General features: G+C 37.6%; 1 protein-coding gene across 1 annotated transcript in view; it reads left to right on the forward strand.

Moving 5' to 3' along the window:
- Positions 1-22,530, forward strand: part of LOC124165295 (lachesin-like) — a 1,070,179-nt gene that overhangs the window by 206,516 nt on the left and 841,133 nt on the right. The window contains exon 3 of the mRNA XM_046542639.1: positions 12,894-12,960. The gene's annotated coding sequence lies outside the window, so the exon portion shown is untranslated. The remainder of the gene's footprint in view (positions 1-12,893; positions 12,961-22,530) is intronic.

The following is a 22,530-nucleotide window of genomic DNA, read 5'->3' on the forward strand; positions in this document are numbered from 1 at the left end:
CTAATAATTCTTTCTCGCCAGTCTTATTATCATTTTTGAGAAGACAGTCTTCGAGGGAATTTCGGAAGTCGAAGTATACGTTAGAGCCGATAACTTAAAAAAGATAATTGCCTCTTACCATGAACCATAATGTAAATTTACCCATTATATAATACGCTACATGAATGTAATATCTTCCTTCAGAACACCTGTAGGTGTTCAAGTATCCTTCTTTCACTCTTAAATCGTATACCTATGTTTGCACAATTCATTTATAAAACATTTTGCATTTTCAACGGTGGTACCTCTGGTTTTTTCTGCTAAACGGTTTGCTCATGCGGACGATTCCACAAATTTGAAATTTGAATGGGCGTTGAACTATATCCACAGTTCGTTGACTTGATTCGTCATTTCCTTCAGGGTTAATTTCAAGTGTATACCCAGGCAATGAGGATGGAATACGTTAATAAATACTAGTTATATCTTATAGAAACTTTAGCGGAAATTATAGGGCTCCGAATAATTTAGCTCTGTGGTCTTTTTTCTGAATCTTCCACGATATATTCTTACCTAGGAGAAAAATATGGGCCGATTAACAGTTCGAAATCCTTCGCAATAGAATGAGATGATACAGTATATTTAGTGTTGATTGTTGCTTCGTGAGGTGGGTAATCTTTTCATCGGAAAAAATTATTTCTCGTTCTTTTCCTTCTTTATCTCGAGTACTTAGTCACAATTTCTCCTTTCCGCGTTTGTGAGCGTCCCTTTCTCTTCCATTCCAACTTTCCGCGTTTCATGGCGCCGTAAAATGCAAGGGGGGTATTCCGCAGGCTTTAATATTGTCACCGGAATAAAGACATTAATGTCACCGTCGTCATTAAAACGAGGCGTTTGGCGTTAAATTATTGCCGCTAGTTTTACCCAAGAGTGTATGCACCGCGAAGGAAACTGCGGGAATAAGTTATCAACCATGATCCCTGGATGGATTCATACGAGGGAGAGTTTTGACTCCATTGCATGACAATGCCTCTGCCTCCACCAACCGTTATTCTTTTAACACATGTATACTGCTTTGCTTAGAAGTTAAATCTAAAATGTTTTTATGTGGTTGTATTTATAGTTATGTTATCTTACGCTGGTGAATATCGTTGAATTTTTATTGCGAAAATTAAAATGACATTCTTTGAATAGGATGCATATTAAATTTTCTAAAAAAATTGATTCTTAGTTTATAATAGTGGCAAATTTTTCCCCCTTTATATGTATCTACTCGTGATTTCAATTGTTATAATCATGAATTTAGAGCTACTTAAGAACGAAACATTACATGCTTAGGTGAAGCTCGATTTTATGTCGTCATTGTTGTTTGCTGTTCTGTGTCTATCTAAGCGCACTGCATTCATAATATCCTTCAAATTTACTAAATCCTAGACTGAAATATTTTACTCTAGAATTGTTGCCAAAAATCCAATATTTAAATCAGATGGATTTACTTTTTGAATTCATTTTAGTGACTCGTTAAGCCATCGTTTATGCATTTTTTATAACTAACAGTTGTTGAAGGAATCTTTTGTGGTCTCACGATTTTTTGGCTATTCCATCTTACGTAAATTTAGTGACAAAAATAAAAATGACAAGAACAAAAAATGGCATTATTTAATAAGAAAATCCTGGAGCAAACAATATACATACTAAAATACGAGTATTAGTATATTACGTGAGTGAAAAATCTATGCCCTGGTTATCAAATGCGAAGTTCCATTCATTACTCGGAAGAAATTGTAACTGTGTGCCTTTTATGGTCTAATATTTTGATACAAGCGTGACATGTGAGTAGATTGTCCGCACAAAAGTATGAATATGAAAGGATAGGGATCGTTTGAGCTCTCCAGGAATGCCGAAAGGGAGGCATCCTCCCGTATCTTACCTCAATTAATTACGCAGCCCAAGGTGTAATGATGGGGCTGGAAAGGAGGAATGGAGGTTGAATTCTCAGATTGAACCTTTCTTCTGCGCTTCTACTCCTCTCCTGAGTTCCAGCATTCTTTTCTTGGCTCCACTGCCAGTCCTCTTCTTCCACTTCCCTGGGCACTATTTCTCCATCAACCGTTACCTATACTAACTCTTCTCTTCCCGTCTTGCTTTGCTCCCCAACTGCCCGTATATCTTCATCTTATCCCCATTCCCCCGTTCCACATCGCACACTTATCCTTCCGTTTTCATTTCTTTGCCGCATTCTCCTTTAGTTGCTTCCTTTTTGAACTTCGATTTTCCTTCGTAGCCTCAATCAGACGGTGGAATGGAATAGTTTCCAAGACGACACATGTCCAATTGGCAGGGATTCGAGATGGAAGGCTTTCGTTGGGGCTGCTGAAGTTTCTGCTTCGATATTTGTCAAGGAATTGTTAGTAAATTCGGTAAAATATCCTTGATAAGATCAAAAATAATAACTGGTTAAGCCTAGTTTATATATTTTTTCTTCATAATTGTTAGTCGGATCATTATTGTTAATGGGATATGTTGGTCTAATAATCTTTTGTCATTTGTTCCTACATAAATTCAGTGACAAGAAAAAAATGACACAGCTGTAGGATTTGCTATTTTATTTTTAACTTTATTTTCCTTGGTCATAAGAATCAGTTTCAGTGGTGACATAGTTAGATTTGAAGATGCATAGAACTGGTGGATTATCTTAAAATTTTAATGAATTGACTTCTGTTCTTTATAAATCACAGCTTCAACTCTTCCCATTTGTTCTATTATATTTAATGCTGCCAATAATCTATTGCGCATGATTCCAAAGTAAAATGATAGTAATGAAGTGCAGTTATTTAAATCTGTCGTTTTCTTCAAATTATCGGTATCCATTGGTCCATGATTGGTCCTCTCATTTTTTGATGTGATACGGGGAATTTTCGGGAGAATCTATGCAACGTTACTGTCACTGTTAATGATAAATTACCGGTTCAGACGAGAAGTGAATAATTGTATGCAGCGCTAAAATGTGGTCAGTGGGTCGATTGTAGTGGATAGCCTGAAAAATTAGGTACGTCAGGTTAGAAAAATTCAAGTACGAAAATTTACAAGAATAATGCATTCTTTCAGGCCTTATTTTCAATAATAAAAAAATAATTTTTAGTGTTTTAATCTCATATTTATATAACCAGCCATACCGATTTGATACTTACTTGTGTAAATATTAATATGAAATGTTTTATTTTCAATGAACAAAATGTATAAATATATTGAATCAAAGTTTTTCTTTGGGAAAAAAATATTTAGAAATGGTCAATACCAAACTGTTAATATCGTAGTTTCAAAGTAATATACAGTTTATTATATTTCTAGAATTTTATAGCATTTTGGGAATTTGAAATTACGATGAAGGACAAAGCAAGGCATTGTTAGTGAAAATGATGAAAGAGGGGCAACTTAATTATTTTTCACTCCATTTTTATTCTCACAACGGACTTCCACGCTATCTCAAGCAATTTTCAACAGTTTTAAATAGCTATAATGGTGAGTTGATAGTAATGTTAGATACGGTCGACACCAGTAAAAATATAGTGTGAAAAAGTCCTAAGACCATTGTCTTTAGACTAAGATGAATATCCTAATTGTGAAATCTTTCATTTTGATCTAATGTGGAGTAATGATTATCGTTTTCTGTTCGCATATTAATAGTCCGGGTGGTTTGCAGATCTCGATCTACAACGCCTTCTTTACAAAACACTTGAATGCTGCTATAACGTTGAACTGAATGCAGGTTTTTGCACCCAGTGATATGAACACAAGGGATTGCGTTCTGCTGCAACGTCAGTGCAATTGTGAAATCACCAAGTCCTTGCTCATGATGTTTTATTCATTTTACTTCATCTTCATTTTTTACAGAAATCGTTGACTCAAAAACAAGTTCTGAGGTAAATATGCTAAAATATTTCCTATAAAATGGATTTTTCTTCATTCTTTTAGGTAGGAGTGTTCATGCTTGTGAATGCAAATGCAGTTGACGTGTTATTTTGGCCTCCTGCCGTATATATCTTTTTTCCAACCAAGTTTAATATACCCACTGCCCTAAAATTTCCATTAAACTTCGCGCGAGAGTACTTAAGGAAGAAATTAAGTTTCGCGCTACGTGTCACCTAGAAAATATGACCTACAGCGGTTACTGTGGCTTGTGTTCTCACTTTATGGCAAAGATTACGTGTGGAGAAGTAATGGGCAGTTTTTACTGCTTTCTGCGAGTTGTCTCCTCATTTCAGCATTTGCAGTTTTCCTTGCGTCTTCATTCCCGTACGTCCTATCAACGATAGAAACATTTACAAAAGCCCCGTTCATTATTGTAGTAGAAATGTGTTAAGAAATTTTGGATTTAGAGTTATATGCAGAACTTCAAATTTATTGCTACATTATTAATTATAATTTAAGTATTTTGATATTATGATGCGTATTTACCATCAATCTGTGACAAAATGAGGAGAAAAACGATTTATGACTGCGATTTCTGTAACGAGTTACTTCTTGCAAGAAATTTTATACAACGTCTAGTTTTATAAGTAGACTGTATATTATCCTTTATAAATTAAGTGGGTTCCAATTATCCTTTTAAAGGTTAATAAATATGTTATTCACTCTGCTATAATTGAAGCAATCCATACCACACGTATGCTTGTCTGTAAATCTGATGAACTTTGTTTACTCAGGATTAATACCGCCCACGCAATTCATAGAAATGCCAGGAATACGATCAGGGTGGTGGGTATGAAACTTCAGGGGGAGCTTCGGAAAATTTTGCATGGAAATTTTGGTCCTATGCGTATTTATTCGTTCAAGCCGTGAGGTGGGAATATTTTTGCCGTCCATAGCTGAGCTTCAAGGAGTAGCTGGCATTTCTTGACTTCATTTCTACGGCAACTACTGCTATTATTAAACCTTGACTTTATTTCACACTACACCTTACTGCATTTCACCATGCCATAGTCCTAGGTGGAAGATGGCGAAGAGAGGAAACCACAAGGTATACCATGGTGGAAACCTTGATGGAATACAAGGGTCAAAGAGAGTTTAACACGGCATCAACAGCTTATGAAGTACTTTGGTTTAGTTCCAAATTGTGCAAAATGAAAAAAATAAGGTATTGAGAATGAATTTTCACTGAACTTGGAGTAGTATTGATGTAATAAATTAATTCCATTGTTTCAGTTGATTTGCTGTTTCAATTTAATTTTTTCTCCATCCTTAGTGACCTTCTTATCCCACCGTAGGCAATTGAACCGTGCAAGCAAACACTAATCCTTTCCATATATCTTCTAATTCCATTTATCTCTCCACGCAACTGTTGCTGAGCTTTTTTTAAAGCTCATTTTAAAGATCAGACTTTTCATAGCCTATTTGAAATCAGTATAATTTATTTAAGGCCATTTCATATTGTTGTTAACTTTGTACGTAAAAGATTCAATGAAATTTTCTCAAATCCTCCCACATGGAATTAGAGGATATTTTTTTTAGATGGTAAACATGCCCCCCTTACAATTCCGAGAATAGCTTTTAATGACAACTCACAAATGCGATTGAAAAATATTTATAAATTTACGTTTCTCTTTCACGGAACATCGCCTCCCTCATCAGAAATAAATACATATTACTTAGAGCACAAGTCTATGAATGTACTAATTGCTCCAAATCGTGGTTACCTATAGGACCAAAACTTGATGGATAAATTATTAACGCCGCCAAAATTTGTCATTGAAAATACTTCCCTCTCAGTCAGGATGAAGAATATTTTAGGGGTTCAGAAAGGAAAAAGAAGTGATTAGATCAGTGAAATTAGCAAAAGTTATTTATGGTTATTTATTATGATCAAAAAGACTAAGATCATTGTGAATATTTACAATGTATATTTTTCCCATTGCAAAATAGTGAATTCACCGAAGTTCACGCGGCAGGGTTTAAATGAGTCATAACCCATGCAAGAATGCTTTGAAATTCATATTAATTTGGGAAACTTTTAAAAATTAGCATTGAAAATCAGGGAAAGGTCAAATAATTTGAATGGCAAGATGGTAAGAACCGTGTTACCGTATTCACCTGCTTTCTCAATTCACTTTTGCCTCTCTACCCGACTCTCGAGAAATTCACTTCGCTCTCTCGGCATTGTTTCGCCTTGTTTGCGTCCTATTGCTCCCGGATCTTTTAGACTCCAAAAAAACGGCCTTCGCCTCTTACGGTCCATCACGCTTGGGAGTCCTTAACTCCGTTTCAAAATATGCAGAAGCTGTTTTCTTCATTACGTACTCATTTTTGTCTTTAAATCACGGCATGTACAGCAAATGAATTACTTTGGCTCGTACCACAAGCTGTAAAAAAAATGTGGAATAACATCACAAGCCGAAAATACTAGGAATGATTTGATTGCTGTTCTTCATTTCACCCTTTTACCCGCTAGCCTTTCATAGTGACGTATTTATTCACTTTTAAATCTTTTATGGCCTGTCCTAAGTAACTCGGGGCCGTCCTTTGAACTTCTTGCCTACACCTGGCCTTCTATGGTTGTTTTCATCTGGCCATCGCATCTCATAATGTAGGCAACTATAGTCTATTCACTTTATGTTTGCGGGTGAGCTTTGGTGAGAGCCCGGACACTCTCGGATGGCTTCGCTGATAGGGAAGGGGTAGAACCAAGAGAGAGAGGAGGAGCAAACATAACGTTGCCAAATGTACATAGCCGCCCTGCTGTGTCACTCAAAAAGTGTGAGTCATAGGTGGCCACAGGTATTTTGGCCCCGGTGTTGAGACAATATACCTACTCATTTGGAAGGCATTAGGGATAACTCTGGGCTTACTTGTGCATGTAATCATGTGTTAAATGAGATTTTTTTAATCTGATGTAGACGTGTAAGTCATGACTCGCGTCGTTTCAATAAATTTACGAGAAATAACAGAGTTAATGCCAAAAAGGCTTTTGATTCAAAAAGGCATTTGATAAAGTACCCCACGGAAAATTAATAATAAAACTGAAATCTTATGGTCTAGACGAAGATGTCATTTCCTGGATTAGAGAATTTTTGAGCGACCGCGTCCAAAGAGTAGTATTAGACGGTGCAGTCTCCAATGAGGTTAGAGTCACTTCTGGCGTTCCTCAGGGTAGTGTCATTGGCCCACTCCTATTCCTTCTTTATATAAACGACATTGGCGAAGTAGTGCAGAGTAAGTTACGATTATTTGCAGACGACGCTGTAGTTTACAGAGAAATCCGTTCCAGCAAAGATATAGATGAACTAACGAATGACCTTGCTGCTATCCAAGCTTGGTGCGATGCTTGGCAGTTAGAATTAAATTTGGAAAAATGCGTCGTAATGAATTTCTGGAAGAAAAATAACTCCCTACAGCGTAACTATATCATTCGGGGCACCCAGTTGAAGGCAGTTGAATCCGTGAAATATCTAGGGGTTAGACTCAATAATGATCTATCGTGGAATAAACATATTCGAGAAATAACCGGTCAAGCTAATCGTAAAATGGGTTTTGTTAAAAGAATATTAGGAAAGGACGACGACAAAGTGAGAGAAATTAGCTACTTTTCCCTCGTTAGGCCACACCTGGAATACGCTGCCAGTGTTTGGGACCCTCATGAAAAAGGCTTAATAACAGAGTTAGAACGCGTGCAAAGAAGAGCTGCCAGGTATGTGAAAGGTCGTTACGATAGTCTTGTTAGTGTAACTGACCTCTTAGATAAACTCGGATGGGAATCTCTGTCGGACCGTAGATTGAAAAATAGACTAAACCTTTTAGATAAATTCAAGAGCAGTGTCTTTTCTGACGAAGTTAACCATATCTTGCGGACGCCAACGTACTACGGAAGATCAGATCATATATATAAAATAAGAGAGATAGATTGCAGAACAGACAGATTCCGAATGTCATTTTTTCCACGATCAATAAGAGATTATAACGGCAGCAATAGAACTCGTAAATAGATTGCATGACTTGTAGTGTAGCCTACTAACCTATGTAAAACTTAATGCATGTTTCTGAATTTCTATTCTATATTCTATTTCTAACAGCATATAGTAGTATAGTTTGTTATTATACGGGACGTTTTTTGGACGGTGTGGTGCGCATGTGGGAGTCCAAATGCATGCTGCATGCTGGTGATTGATCACCCCCTGCCAAACACCCTAGAGGTGGCTTACAGGGTATTATGTAGATGTAAATGAATGCATTTCAGTCACGAAGTCGGTGTACGTGTTGGCGATTGTGTCTTTAGCTCTATCGCATGCTATTTAAGTGCCCATCCCCAGCTCTTACACTCGTATCAGTCGATAAGGTAAGTTTCTTTCATCGACACCTACATCTTTATACTTATTTGCCTCTATAGGTGTGTGGCAGGGTGCGTTAGAACACTAGCCGTTAATAAATTAATAGGAAATGCCCTAAGTTACACCTAGCATTTATTAATTATTTATTTTTGGGGGAAAACGAATTATCTTGCATAGCCATTCGGCAAAATATCTCACTTAATTTATCGTTTTTGTCCGGTCTGGAAATAAATTGGGGTTTTGATGCGATGTCCTCCATGTCGAGCAGAGAGACGTCAATTCTCAATTTCTCAAGCAATCTTAGCGCAGCACGCATCCTTCGAGTATCTAGCGGCTCCCAGTCTCATTCGTTTAACATCTACGTAACGCATCCTGTACGCCCGTAGCAGTTTTTGACGAATCGCATTGCTTTCCTTTACTTGATACCGCTATGTTCAAATCGTTACCTTTTAAAAATTGCAGGAAATGGTTAGATATTTCTGAATGCCTAATATGCTCTTTGGCCAGCGTGAGTAAGTCTGGGGTGAGCTCTGCCCTACTCACCCAAACAAGACTTGGGTTTGAATCAATTAAAGCATTCATTAGACCTTTGACTTCACGTCTTTCAACTTATTTAATTATAAGAACTATGCTGTTGAAGTTTTGTTGATTCAATCCTTACAATTAACTCCCGCAGAGGAATAATATGCTATGATTTTTGTGTTTTGCATTGAGAGCATGATAATTTTTGCTTTCCTGACGGCAACTTGACATAATTTTGGGAATACCCTTATCTTCTAGGGTTAACATTATGCTTTTGTGCAGAGATATACAAATAAATCCTAGTACGAACTTACTGAAAGAAGATTTTTTTGGTTCTAAAATTCATATTCATGACTCCGTAGGCATTTTTGTTTTTATCTTCACGTTGATGTTTATTAATAGAATTAGTGTTTATTCTTACGGTACTTGGAAAGAAATCGCGGTCATTTCTTCCACAGAAATTTATCTAAATGATAGCCATCCGTTCAGCACCCGTATTCCTTCGATCAAGTTGAAGATTCATCTTTAAAAAATAGTACTTCTCGCAAAACATTGCGGTGCACTTGAGTGAACCATGTCTGGTCTATTTAATTCAGAGATCAAGCGGAAGTGGTTCATATAGACTAAAGTGGTTGCTCAAGTACGGAGAGTCCCTTATTTAAATAGGAATGTCACTCCGCGGGTGTGGATGTTGAAAATACGGTTACCTCTTAACCCTCATGTTTCATTCATGGCAAACCGTTGCAATTACGGCGTCGAACAAAAAAAAGTTACATCCTTTTTTCTCTCTCTCTCGGAAAAATTGGAATTCGGAGGAGAGCAGTTTTCGTTTTGCAACGCCACCTTTTTTCTCATTTATTTTTTAACTCGAAGCGATAACTCAATTACTTCTTCCCTCTTTATCAGCGTCATCAACTGATCCTTTTTTCCTCCTTATCGACGTCCGTCCACCATGGCTCGGTTATGATTGCCGAGCTCTCCTCCATAGCGTTCTTTTTCTGCTACTACATTTCCCCCCTGGGGTCCTCACCTTACGATTCCATCCCCATTTCAATCCGAACAGTCGCCCAGACTATCTTTTCTCAGAGAGCGGAGCACGAAAAAAAACTATCCATTAGATGAGGCAGTCATGAAATTCGGCGATTTTTTTCCTTTCACCATTCTTAGTTAGCGGGAGTGAATGGTGTATATCGTAGCGTTATTTCACTATTTTTATCTTTTCTATATCTTTGTTTTGTACATCTCATTTGTCTTGCTATTAATTCACAACTACTTTCGATTAAGCTACATCTCATATTTTTTTAAAAATTATGATTTTAAAGTTCATCATATGCTCATTAAAGCCGGCCTCGGTGGCGGCGGGGTAAAGTCCTCGCCTGCCAGAGGTCGTGGGTTCGAATCCCACCGGGGTAAGTTTCCCTTATCCAGGGCATGGTTGTTCGTACGTGTGCAATTGTTGAAATGTTTATCAAACCCCGATGTAAAAGGCCAAGTGTGCTGTCTTCGGTGGATTGGAAATAAAAAATAAGGGCTAAATTATTATGTGAATATGTAACGCAACTTTGGAGGATCATAATTAAAGACATATTTGAATGAGAAACGCGAATCGCCGGTGCATAATTTATGATGTGGTTTCATGGAAGAGGAACGTGGATTCCGACCAAAGAAAAGGTTTAGATATGTTGAATGATCTAAGGTTTTCCCGGCGTATCAGTTGCAGAAAAGTTTCTCTTGTTTTCCGATGAATAATGAAGATTTCCGATTCGGAAGATCCCCTGGGGATGATCAGCAAGTCGCTGTTCGAAACGTTGGGAGACATGGACGACATCAACCGGTGGAAAACCCGAGAAAATTTTGTGTTTATGTATGTTTGTTGGAGACGTTGAGTAGAACTCTCATGTCTTGTGTTTTTTTATAATTTCTGGTTTGGAAGAGTTACTTCTCATTTCATGAAAACTTAAATGTCCCAATCAATATATGCATACAATTTTTGTGAGTGTGTTTATATCCTTTGAAATTCAAAACAAATTAGTCTAGGCTTAAAATATACTAGCTTTGTATTCCAGTAAAGCTTATGATCACCCAACCATGAATCGTCGCGAACCATTGCTTTTGGAATTTTATTAAAGCTATTTGTAGCTCGGGGAATGAAGTAGTCCATACACGGGGTGGTCTCCACCCACACACATAGTAACTAATTCGGATTTATATGCATAGCGGGTGATACTGATGGCCCTATGAAGGCAATCATCGAGGGATAAGTAAATTGTTCGGTCAGAAAAGGTATACCTCGAATAAAATGGAACAGGTAAAGAAGCATGTGAGAGAGAAGAAATGCGTAGGTGTGAAAATATGAGCTGATATGAGAATTGAGTGGAGTACCACGTGAAAGCAACTTTGGCATCGTTGATCAGTAATGATGATGAGCGAGTGATAGAATTTATTTTCATCAAAGTGGAGCATTTATATCAACGCGCAAAAATGGCGTTTCTTAGGGTTTTAATTATGTCTATTTATCAATTGATATTTATTTAAAGATGCATAGTACATGCTTAGTTTGCGCGGAGGTGGGTTTATTTTTTTAGTGATTTAATGAGGAGACACACCTTTCACTTTGATTTCGGCAAGTCCGCTATTTTTTTACTTAAGGTAAAAGCCCTTAACTTGACTAAAATTATTGCAGTACTTAATGTTCTTTACTAAACTTAAAAAAAAGTAAATGACGGAACCAGTTGCTGACAATAAAAATTATCATCTTGGAAAAAGTAAATCAGAACTTTTGCATGATATTAATATGTATTTGTATGACGGTATTAATATGATGAAATGCGCATGCGCGTTAAATAGGAAAACATTTATTTAAATTATTTAAGTTGACATTTTTCATTTTTAAATTTCATTTACACTTCTCACCGAAGTTGGTGGTAAAATATTGTCCGAGTCCAAAATTTTTTGTAAATCTAAATAGAAAAGCTATCAAAACCTAAAATTGCTGTCGAAAAATTTGAATTCCCGTCATCGTTTGAATTATTTTCCATCTTTTTTGGGTTTCCCTTTTTTAGTTTTTTTTACGTTCAAGTCCTCACAACACTTCATGTTTTGGATTACCTTCATCCCATTGATTTATTTCTAAAAGCAGTTTTATCCTTAATGTTGTGTGATGCATTGTGAATTAGACCCTTAGCATGAACTCGTATATCTTTCTCCAATCTCATTCATATATTTCTCAAATCTTACGATAAGTATGTTAAAATGATCGTACATTTTTCAGGATCATTTTTACTATCTTGAATCCATATATGTAATTTTTGATGACGATACATTGTACAGGAGTGAGTGTAGAGGAATTCCCTAAACGTGAAATCTTCATTCCTCCAGGAGTCTTAACCCTTAACCAGTGACGTGCAATTCTTGTTACACTACCAGTGACGTGCGGTCTGGGAGACCGCAATAAATTAAAAATTCATAAAATATTGCTACGCCATTTTTATTGTTTTGTTTAATTTTTCTTTGAATGCTTAACTATTTTAAAACTTATATTAAAATTTTTACACTCCCAATACGAACCAATTTGTCATAAAAAATTGTGATTTGGACCAGGATCAAAAAACTGACGCCAAAAACACTTGAGTTATAATTATTATATTTATGTATCAATATATCGCCAGATTCAAAAAAGGCCTTAAATGTTAAAGTTGGAAGGCTAAGTAGTAAGCAGCCATGAAATTTATCCCGCTTATTCCTTTTCTTGATGCATTCTTAGTAAGTGACGTGCGGTCTCACAGACCGCTAATCGAGTTCAACTGCAAATTTACAGAAATTAATAAAAGGAACGTTGAATTTTAAGAGTGGAATGCCCTTGCTATGCAAAAATATGAAGCTAACGAGAATTATTGATATTTTGAAATCCTAATTTTGAAAATATTCATAATTTTAGAAACGCAGCGGTCTCTCAGACCGCACGTCACCGGTTAACGGTTAAGCCACAGATCTTCAATTCGGAATTTTAACTCTAGTTATAGAAGAACCATAACTTATTTTCCAAGATTAAAATATGTTTTTTTTTATCCACAGGAACTCCTGCTTGGACTCAATAGCCGTATGCCTGGTTTCCTGAACGGAGTTTGCTTTGGCTTAAGAGGTAAAGTAATTGAAATAATCCAAACTCACACATTGAGGGTAACAGAATTCAATCGTTATTATTAGTTCCATCTCCGTCTTCCACGTGTAAAACTTTATCCTGACTCTTTCAATAGAAGTCTGCGAAGTTTTCGCTAATGATGTTGACTGAAATGGTTTTTATAGAGGATTTAAATTGAGTGAATTCCATTGTTTTTGCGAAATAATTTTTCGGGAAAGATTATAAATTCAAGCAAATCTTTTGAGCCCGGACGATTATGGTGGAAAAAATATCTTCGTATTTTTTCTCATCTTATTTTTCTCATTGCGGAAGAAAAAGGAATGAGATGGATAGACTTCAGGGGCCATTCTCAAAATGTAATTCTTGGAAAATGTATGCGAAAATTTCTCCATCTTTAAAATTGAGGAGGGGGATACATTTCTTTAATGTGATTTTTTCAGCTCGAATCCTTGATAAGGAAATGCGTGGACCGAGTCATTAATTTTCGATGATCCCATGTTGTACGCTGTGATGAATTAAGAAGATGAAGTTTGATTCTTTCCTAGTCCTTCAATCGCCTGTTTCCTCATTGGTCGCGTCCCACCCCTTCCCTCATATCCTGTCTCAGACCCCCTTTCTCCAGCTCAGTGTACACCAATCTTTTTCGTCTTCCGGATCACTTCCCCTTTATCATTCAATTCTCCCTAAGCTACCGGATTTATTTTCATCCCTCCGCCTGAAAAATAAGGAAAGAGTCTCAAACTTCACGAACGCCGGATCAACCCCAGAATTCTCGTCTCTCCGACCCTTTGGTGGACTAATTCGAGAGATAATGTGTTTTTTTCATCTGCGCTCGATCACAAAATTAAGTAGATGGGCTACAGTTCCCGATAGGCTTTCAAATATCGATGATGGACTTGCTAATATTTAAATCTGAAACAAATGTTGTTGATAGTTATGGATATAAGATAAAGATAAAGATATTTATTTCACTGCCCCAAAATATTACAACGTATGCATACATTAACAGTGAAATTAGACACCCCTTTAGATAAGTCTTGATTAGGGGTTGCCATTACATACAAATAAGGCAATGCTCGGCAGCACATTTTATAATAACCTTTAAACAATAGTGGCTCTTCTATGAGTCCTTCATAGAAACATTTGTCCATGTGCATGTGTACAATCTTGAAAACATACAAAATACGATTAGAATACAGTAATAGGAAAATTAACATGAAATGAAATTATAATGAATTTTGTAACAAAATAAGTTTAAGCAATTAAACGAACAGATGCAAGAACAAAATATATGCTCATCTATCAATTATCAAGCTGACGATTGTGAATTTTAGTGCTATGCCGGTTGAAATTGCTTTTCATGAAGCATTTTAGGATCACTTTGGCCGATCTCCCTTCCATACTCAACTGTCCTCTTCAAAAAATAATCATTTCATATGTTATTAGCATTTCTTGTAAGCCAAAACACTATAGTGAATTGTTCCTTGTCATACACACATGTTTCCGCGCTGTAAAGTGCTAAGTCCAAATGGAAATTCTTCTCTAATATTTTCTTAAAATTCGCACATAATGATTCTCTCCTCAACTCCTCCTTATTCATGTACGCTTATTTGGTTGACGTGATTCTCTTCGTTGTGTCTTAACTGCTGTCGATTGTGGTTGTGTTTGAAAGATGAAGAGGCTAGTAATTCTCCGTTTATCGATCCTTTTCCTCGAGTCATTCGCGCTAAAAACTCGACGCTTCAAACGTTTTCAGAGATAAACCACAGAGCACAAGATATCTTCTAGATATCTAGAAAATATTTTCAATGTCTTGGATATCTTAAATATCTTCTAGATGTCTAGAAAATATCTTCAATGTCTTGGATATTTTAAATATCTACTAGAAGTCTAGAAAATGCCTTCAATGACGTGGTTGTTATAAAAATCTACTACATGTCTAGCATATGTCTTTTTGAGCGGAGACTCTTTTTGTGTATGTCCAGTGAAATCAAAATTCATAGGTAACTATGAACAGTCTCAGCTTAGTTACCATCAATAAAAAAATCCAATTCAATGGAATAAAATGTATGCCAAAATTCTAGCCTCTGCTTCTTATTTTAACTATTTAACATTTATTAAACATTTACAACTATTTTCTTTTACCAACCTTTACAAATATTGCCATAACCTTTTATGTATCACAGTTATATACTCATTCATATAAATATCATTCATTCATAGCCCTGATGGCCCTTAAATACGTTGGCAAAAACTTGCATTAAAAATTCTTCAAGGCCTATATTGCAAGACGCTGAATCAACATTCATTGATAATGTTGCAGACTCCTTTGCGGAATCTAAAAGGAAATTGTAAGCTGCTTTGGTAACTTCAAATTTGGAATCGAAGGAGGAAGCCCCCATTAGAAAGAAGTGAATGCCAGAGGTGTTCCAATATTCAGGAAAAATCCCCAGGAGGCACCCTACCATGCTCTTTCTCTCCTCTAACGTCAAGGCTCTCACTTCATGCTCCACAAGTATGCTTGCAGTTGAAAATAATCTCGTATTTTACCGAAAAATATTATATTTTAGTAATTTATCCTGAATTTTACCAATGGATCCAATTTGAATATGAATGTCTAGAAAATATCTTCTCAAAGATATCTTGTAGGTATCAGAAAAGCGGACATTCAGATATCTATAAAATATCTAGATGTCTAGAAGATATTGCAAGATATTTTGTATACATCTAGAAGATATTTTGTGATATGTGGGAATTTTATGACCTCACGAGCTCATACCTCGGAGTCCACCGCTTAGCAGGGTCGTACATCGGACTCGCGTGGTGCATTGCCGATTTCAATCTTGTAAACAGTTCCTTCTCCCAGTGGGTTATTCCTCTACATCGAGTTATTGAACCGCAGTGTTAATGATATCACCAATTCATGGACGAAGAGCGGCTGTTTTCAAATGCGGCATTTCATCATAGCCTCCAAATTACGGTATTATTTTAAAGAAATGTGATACCGATCGTGCCTGGGTGAATGACCCCAATGATTGTAATGAAATTTCAGCATTTGTCTATTATTGAGGCTATTCTAATCAAATCACCTAAAAGAATGCGTAAAGATATCGTACTGTCTACATAATTTAATTTTCAAACTCTAAAACACGTGTTACAAATGGCTGGCAGTCTTTATCAGATAAAGTTTGCTGTTGACAACCATCAGCCCACCCGATGATGACAAGGAACCAGTTGAAATACATTTTGCTGTTTTTTGGATTTAAAATAACTATAAATAGACAGTACGATAAATCTGTTTATCTTTTCAGTCAACTGTTCTACGATATCTCTCCCGAAAAATTTGACCTCAAATTCCTTAAATTTGATTGGAATGTAAATGGGATAGGCTATAATTTTGAATTGAGGATGGAAGTCTAACTTAGAAGGGGGAAAATGTTGGTGTGATTCGCAAAATACTCCATGTAAATTTGTCATAGCCAATAAAATACTTAGTGAATATCACATTCAATGAGGGGAAATATAATAAGAAAGAAAAATAGGGAGTAATTTTCCTGCCATAACTTCCGTGCAAATACTGCTACTTTCAAACGGCGCACACGGGGCGAAAGATGAAAGCTTGCTGAAGGCCATTCATACAATCGGAAGACTCGGAAGTGGATATTAGTCACGTACGGAGGCGGAGAAAGGAAGATGTCTAGATCTTAGGCACGTCAATTGAAGTGGACCGTATCTCGGCTTGGACGGGACCACGTCAGCTGACGTGCTTCGCACTGAATGTCATATAGCATTCTCTCTGATCTTGCGGATTTCTTTTTCCCTAGTCGGGTGTGAGCTCTACCCTTACCTGACCAGACCAACTTTCGGCATGAACCACTGAGTGAACGTTGGGATGACGTAAGGGAAAAACGCACCACGCGCTGCCGATGGTAGATTTGTCCTTCCTTATGCGTCAATTCGTCCGGATTGCCCCTTAGCCCCTTACCTTCCAACCCCCCTCACACACAGAAGTCTCCTACGAGTCCTTACTTACACAGTCTCCCCCGTCGACGAGGGTGATCGCTTATCCATCACCACCTCCAAAATGGAAAAGATGAGCTCAAGACTCCCCCACTTTCCCTCCCATCCCCCAGCCATTCCATTACAGCTCCTCCAGTCCCCTCCCGAATGTCTCCTTACCTTCCGACCCCACTGTGACAGCGCCTCCTCCATGTCTTCGGCAAATATTGAGAGTTTAACCCCTCACTCTCTCCGCCATCTTCCCCCGTCTCCTTCCCAGAAGCTTAGCTTCCGAGGGATTTGGGAATGGATTTCTTTGCTCTCGGAGTCTTAGGCGACGGTTTAGTGGGTGACTGGATAGATTGGCGTTTCTCCTTCTCTCAAACGTGTGGTTGTAGGAGGAGTGGGGAAGGTTGCACGGATGAGGAACAGCGAGTGATCTCCCACTGGAAATATTTTCAGCGTTGAGAGTAGAGTTGTGAAAGCTCATCATTAATAGTAGGTTAGGGAATTTATCCTGCCCCCGCGGTGAGTTGATCGAAAATTGTGCGTATAATATGGCAGAACTAAATTTTTAGGCCGCTTTATTTTCCAATGTCTTTGTAATAGGAGGTAATGAACTGAAAATTGGAATTGAATATTCAAGGGATTGAATAAGGGAATGGAATTATAAAGGAATTGAAAATTTAGTGTCGGGATTCGACAATGTATAATACTGATAATTAGCGGTGGCCATAAGTAATGACGGGACGCTAACTACAGTCATGTAGGACTCGAGACAACTGATCCGATACATCGGAGACTATAAATGACCTAATACGATATATTTCACTATGTATCTCATAATATTGGATGGAATCAGATATTTATGGGCTGGCATATCGTGATATTTTACCAGTCGTTGATTTTTTATTTTGCCCATTCAACGAGACTTTCATCGGGCCTAAATTTTATTTCTGCTATCGGTTACAGCATAATAATATCTATCTGAGATCATGTCTTTTCTATATATTCCAAAACCAGAATACTGCATACCTGTGTAAACTATTCAATGCCCGCAAGAAAGTTATTGCGATGTTCATCCATTCCAATTCTGACCTCCTTCAATACTGACCACATACATACATTTCAAATCTTATCAACTTACCGCTTCAAGATTCTGGTATTTCTTACCAATTAAAATCAAATCATCTGAACCCTTTAAGAAAGATCATACCGTTATTTGAACATCCGCATTTATGTTTACTTACCTTTTTTTATTTTGGATGCTGTCAAAACAATCGATTCGTATGAGTACTCACGGTGATTTCTTCAAGCATTAATGCTTACATGTTTTTGCATTACCTAATGGTAGCGAAAAGAAACCGTAATGTGTTGCACAACGGTTTTTTTTAATGAAATTTATTCTTGTGAGTGTTCGTTTTAACTACATTTAAATCTGAAAAATAATATTTTTTATCATTGATATTGAGTGCTCCGTTAAAATGATATCTAATTGTTCCTCAGTAGGATACGATTCGTATTTTCTTTCATTTACTCAAACAGAATTTATTCATTCATCTATCTTAAATGTTCGAAATTCAAAATCAGACTCCAGCTTTTGTACAATTATCGTGATAATATCCATTATTTCTATAAATTGCCCACGCCTACCCCTCTCACATGCCGTCATAACTCTGATCTATCGTCCTTCATCTCGCACAAAATAACGTCGGTGTCTCTTCTCCGTCTTCCTGAGGACCCAGCAAATAAGAGTATGCTTCGGGGGATAATTGGTTGGAATGGGCGTCGAGTGATTTTGGGGAGCGGTGGCAATTAATTCTCTGCCAGGGTCAATCCTCAATGGAGGAAGCAAGGACCCGTGGGAGAAGGAGAAAGGGATGGGGAATGTGTGGGAGGGCCGAGGGAGACGGAGAGACAGAGACGTCAAAACACTCTCCCTTTCATCCTTTAAGGTTGACCAACCTCAATGAAGACCAATATGGAAATGATCATCTAAATCAGCCATACCCAACCTTTCCTTTCGACTTCCTCCCGTATCCATCTATATGTACACAGAGTGACACAGAGAACATGTTACCAGAGCCACACTATATTTCCAGGTCCGATAGAAGCGATAAATTAAGAGAGATGTTTTGCCCAACGGATAGATATGGGAATTCTTTTTTTTCCCGAGCCATTAATAACTTTAATAAACTCTAGTCCCAACATCGCTTCGTTAGAGCATTTCATTTTTTATGTGTATATGGCTGGTGTCCTAACACTCCCTACCATATATGCCTTTTAGGCGGCTTGCGGGGTATTATGTAGATGTATATGTATGTAACTAATATTTTACACCCAAAAATGTAACGTGCATTTTTATTGCATAATTTCACTACAGGTAGGTGACACTTTAAGTTATAAATAATTGTATAAATAGAAAATTTGTTTTAAATAGCCCATATAATATGCATACATATTTTGTGGTTAAGAGATACATAGTCCCTGACGTTCGCCATTACCGATTACTTTCGGCGTAACCCGACTGATTCGGTACGTACCTATCCGTGGTGCGGTTGGGAACTAGGGATGAGTCGATTCCAACTGTCGATTCTCGATTCCACCGATTCTCGGGCACGGAATCGGAATCGAGAATCGATCGCCTAAAGTCGATTCCGATTCCATCGATTCCAGGAAGATAAATCTTTTGAGCATAGACTATAAGTTTGGGGCATCAGGGCAGCCATACACCTAAGCGGCCGCGGTGACAGCCTTGCACGCGCGGAGGGTACGCCCGGCACGCGGGTGCTGCGACGAACATGCCTAAGAGGACTCGGAAACATGAAAATGTCGGGAAGAGCGACAAACCGACTAACCCTGAAATGGCGCGTGTTCATGAGCAACTCTCAGAGAAAAAAAAATTGGAAACCACGGGATCGGGAAGCAATGCATGCGTTTTCCGCTCTTTTATTAACCGCTGGTCACGGCAAATCAAATTATTGCGATTATGAATGATCATCGGAGAATTCATCTGGACCACCAATATTAAAGTATAATAGATCGAAACATATTTTTTTATTTTCCAATGATATTTGAAGTCTCATGGTAACAAAAACGTGCAGAGAGCGAGTTTTCCTGTGAAATAAGTCTCTTATAAATACGCGCTGAGAGCGGGTTTTTTTATACATGTAACCTTTTTAGACTAACACGCGTCTGCGTCAATAATAAAAAAATTAGACACATTCACGTTTGTATAGCCCAGTTTCATCAATGCAACCCTGAGAAAGTTGATACTTGCTTGGCATAAGCCGCCGCGGCCTCCGTGCGGACTCGACAGGTTGCGTTCGGCCGCCACCGCGCACCCGCCAGGCTGTTCTCGTATGTATGGAAGCAATGAACGCTACATTATTGTTTAGCCACCGCGGCCAAACGAGAATGTATCCACCGCAGCTACTATTATTTTTAGGGATGGTCGGTTCGGATACCTCGGACCCAAATATCCGCGGATATTGCACTTCATCGGATACATCGGATCCAAAGTCGCGGAAGACATCGGATCTGGATCCGAAATTTTAAATAATAGCTTCAGTGAATGCAACGCCCCATCAGGGTGGAAAGAGTTCCGATTCTCTCTTCGAATGCGTCGTCGCATGCGATTCTTGTCGTACTCATGAACCGTTTTGTTTGAAAGCTCTCGCAGAGGTTACGAGTAGAATTTCAGCCGTGGTCAGGATTTTCAGCTAGAAAACAAAAAAAGCAAAATACGACTGGCATATAGTGTGACTCTTCCCAAGAGATTGAACAATCATCGGAGGAATCTCAGCGCCGTACGATAATAACCAAGTCAAAAGTAACTACGTCGCAGATTTCAGAAAACCACCCTCAGCCGTCCATCAGCCCGTGCCTCTGTTGTTTTTTTTTCGTATCCGAAATCACACGGACCATAAATCATTGTCTTTAAGGAAAATATCAAATCACACGAAAACAATTGAAGCGTGTTTCATCCCTACCTCGTCTCACCAACTGACCTTTTTTGGCCTACCTGCTTCAATTCTGCGTTTCTAGACGACAAATGCTCGGAAAGTGACTTTATGGGCCCGAAGATATCTTGATAGCTTCGACAATTAGATGGCATGCACGAGACTCAAAAAAGAATTAGACCAAACGAGACGCATTCCTGACTATATTTCTGTTTATTTTTCAGCTCTAATTGATTGCCACTCAGTTTTCTATCTACAATTCTACAATTAGATTTTACTGATATGCAAAATTGTCCAAACAGCACAATTTTCAAAGAAATAAGCGCAGCATTAACCCCTCAAACAAATTTTTAAACAACAGGGTACAAAGGAGAGGGTTTCAAACTAATTTTAACGCCCTTCATAATAGAAAAACTTCATTTTTCAAATATTCATTTTTTTCATTTTTGTAAATTCATGATTTTTAAATATTTTGTTTCCTTTTATGAAGGAAAGTAATTGTGTTTTTTATATTTATATTCCTCTCGCTACGCCACTGTTCAGTGGTTCATCCTAAGATTTATCCTACTTTCATTTCCAAACCCAAGCGTAACAGTTTAGGCCCTGAGTATGTAAAGATTTTTTAAAGAAACAACTTGAAAGCCCATAAAATAATTTTTAATTTATAAAAATATTAAAATGTGTGTGAAAATCTATAAAGCATTCCATTGATTGTATGTACCTACAATAACTTTCAATAATGACTTTGTTTAGTGGCAGGAATTTGCAAAATGCATTTGGATTCGAAAATATCCTATTCGAAAATCTGGCTCCAAAAATCCTGGATCCGTCCATCCCTAGTTATTTTATTCCATTCAATTCTTAAATTTTAATGACAGCAATGCTACAGATAAATCAAAATCCCACCTGTTAGAAGGAGTAAGAATCGATGGAATCGGAATCGAGAATCGGGAATCGATTTGAAGGAATCGAAATTGGAATCGGAATCGAAAAAAAGTGGAATCGACTCATCCCTATTGGGAACCACTGATGTGCCTTTCCGCAAAATATGTCGTTTTAACCTTTCGTCGGGCGCAATGGTCTGGCAGGGACAGCTCGAGTTTTTTTTCATTTCTCCGTGCCACTAGGCTGCAATGACCCTTGACGCTTTATATAGCAGCTGTTTGTTTTGACATGATCTATACCGACTTTTCGCATTCATGCCGACAGATTAGCGGCGGGTTATGCAGCATATTTAAGCAAAATAATGGCAAAAGAAAGCAAAATAAAAGCATTATTATATAAATAAGTTAGCAAAATAAAAAGCACTGATCTTATAGAATTAACATGCTAAAAAAATATAACTGATAACTTCACGCTTTACTTTGTGAAACCTCTCCATGTTGGAAATAAGGAAATAAAACTTTGTAAAGTTAAATAGTATTTAATTGCCGCAATTTACTAAAATTCCCCCAGTGACCCATGTCCTTCGGGGAAATCATTAACCCACACCCGCACCATCCACAGCCGGATTCAATGACCTACCATAGACTATTGTGATTTGGACAACTCAATGTACCCGGCTAATCCTCTTTTTCTTCCCCAACACCGCTACCTTCCTTAGCTCTCG

Source organism: Ischnura elegans, chromosome 9 (genome assembly GCF_921293095.1).
Source record: "Ischnura elegans chromosome 9, ioIscEleg1.1, whole genome shotgun sequence".
Lineage (NCBI taxonomy): Eukaryota > Metazoa > Arthropoda > Insecta > Odonata > Coenagrionidae > Ischnura > Ischnura elegans.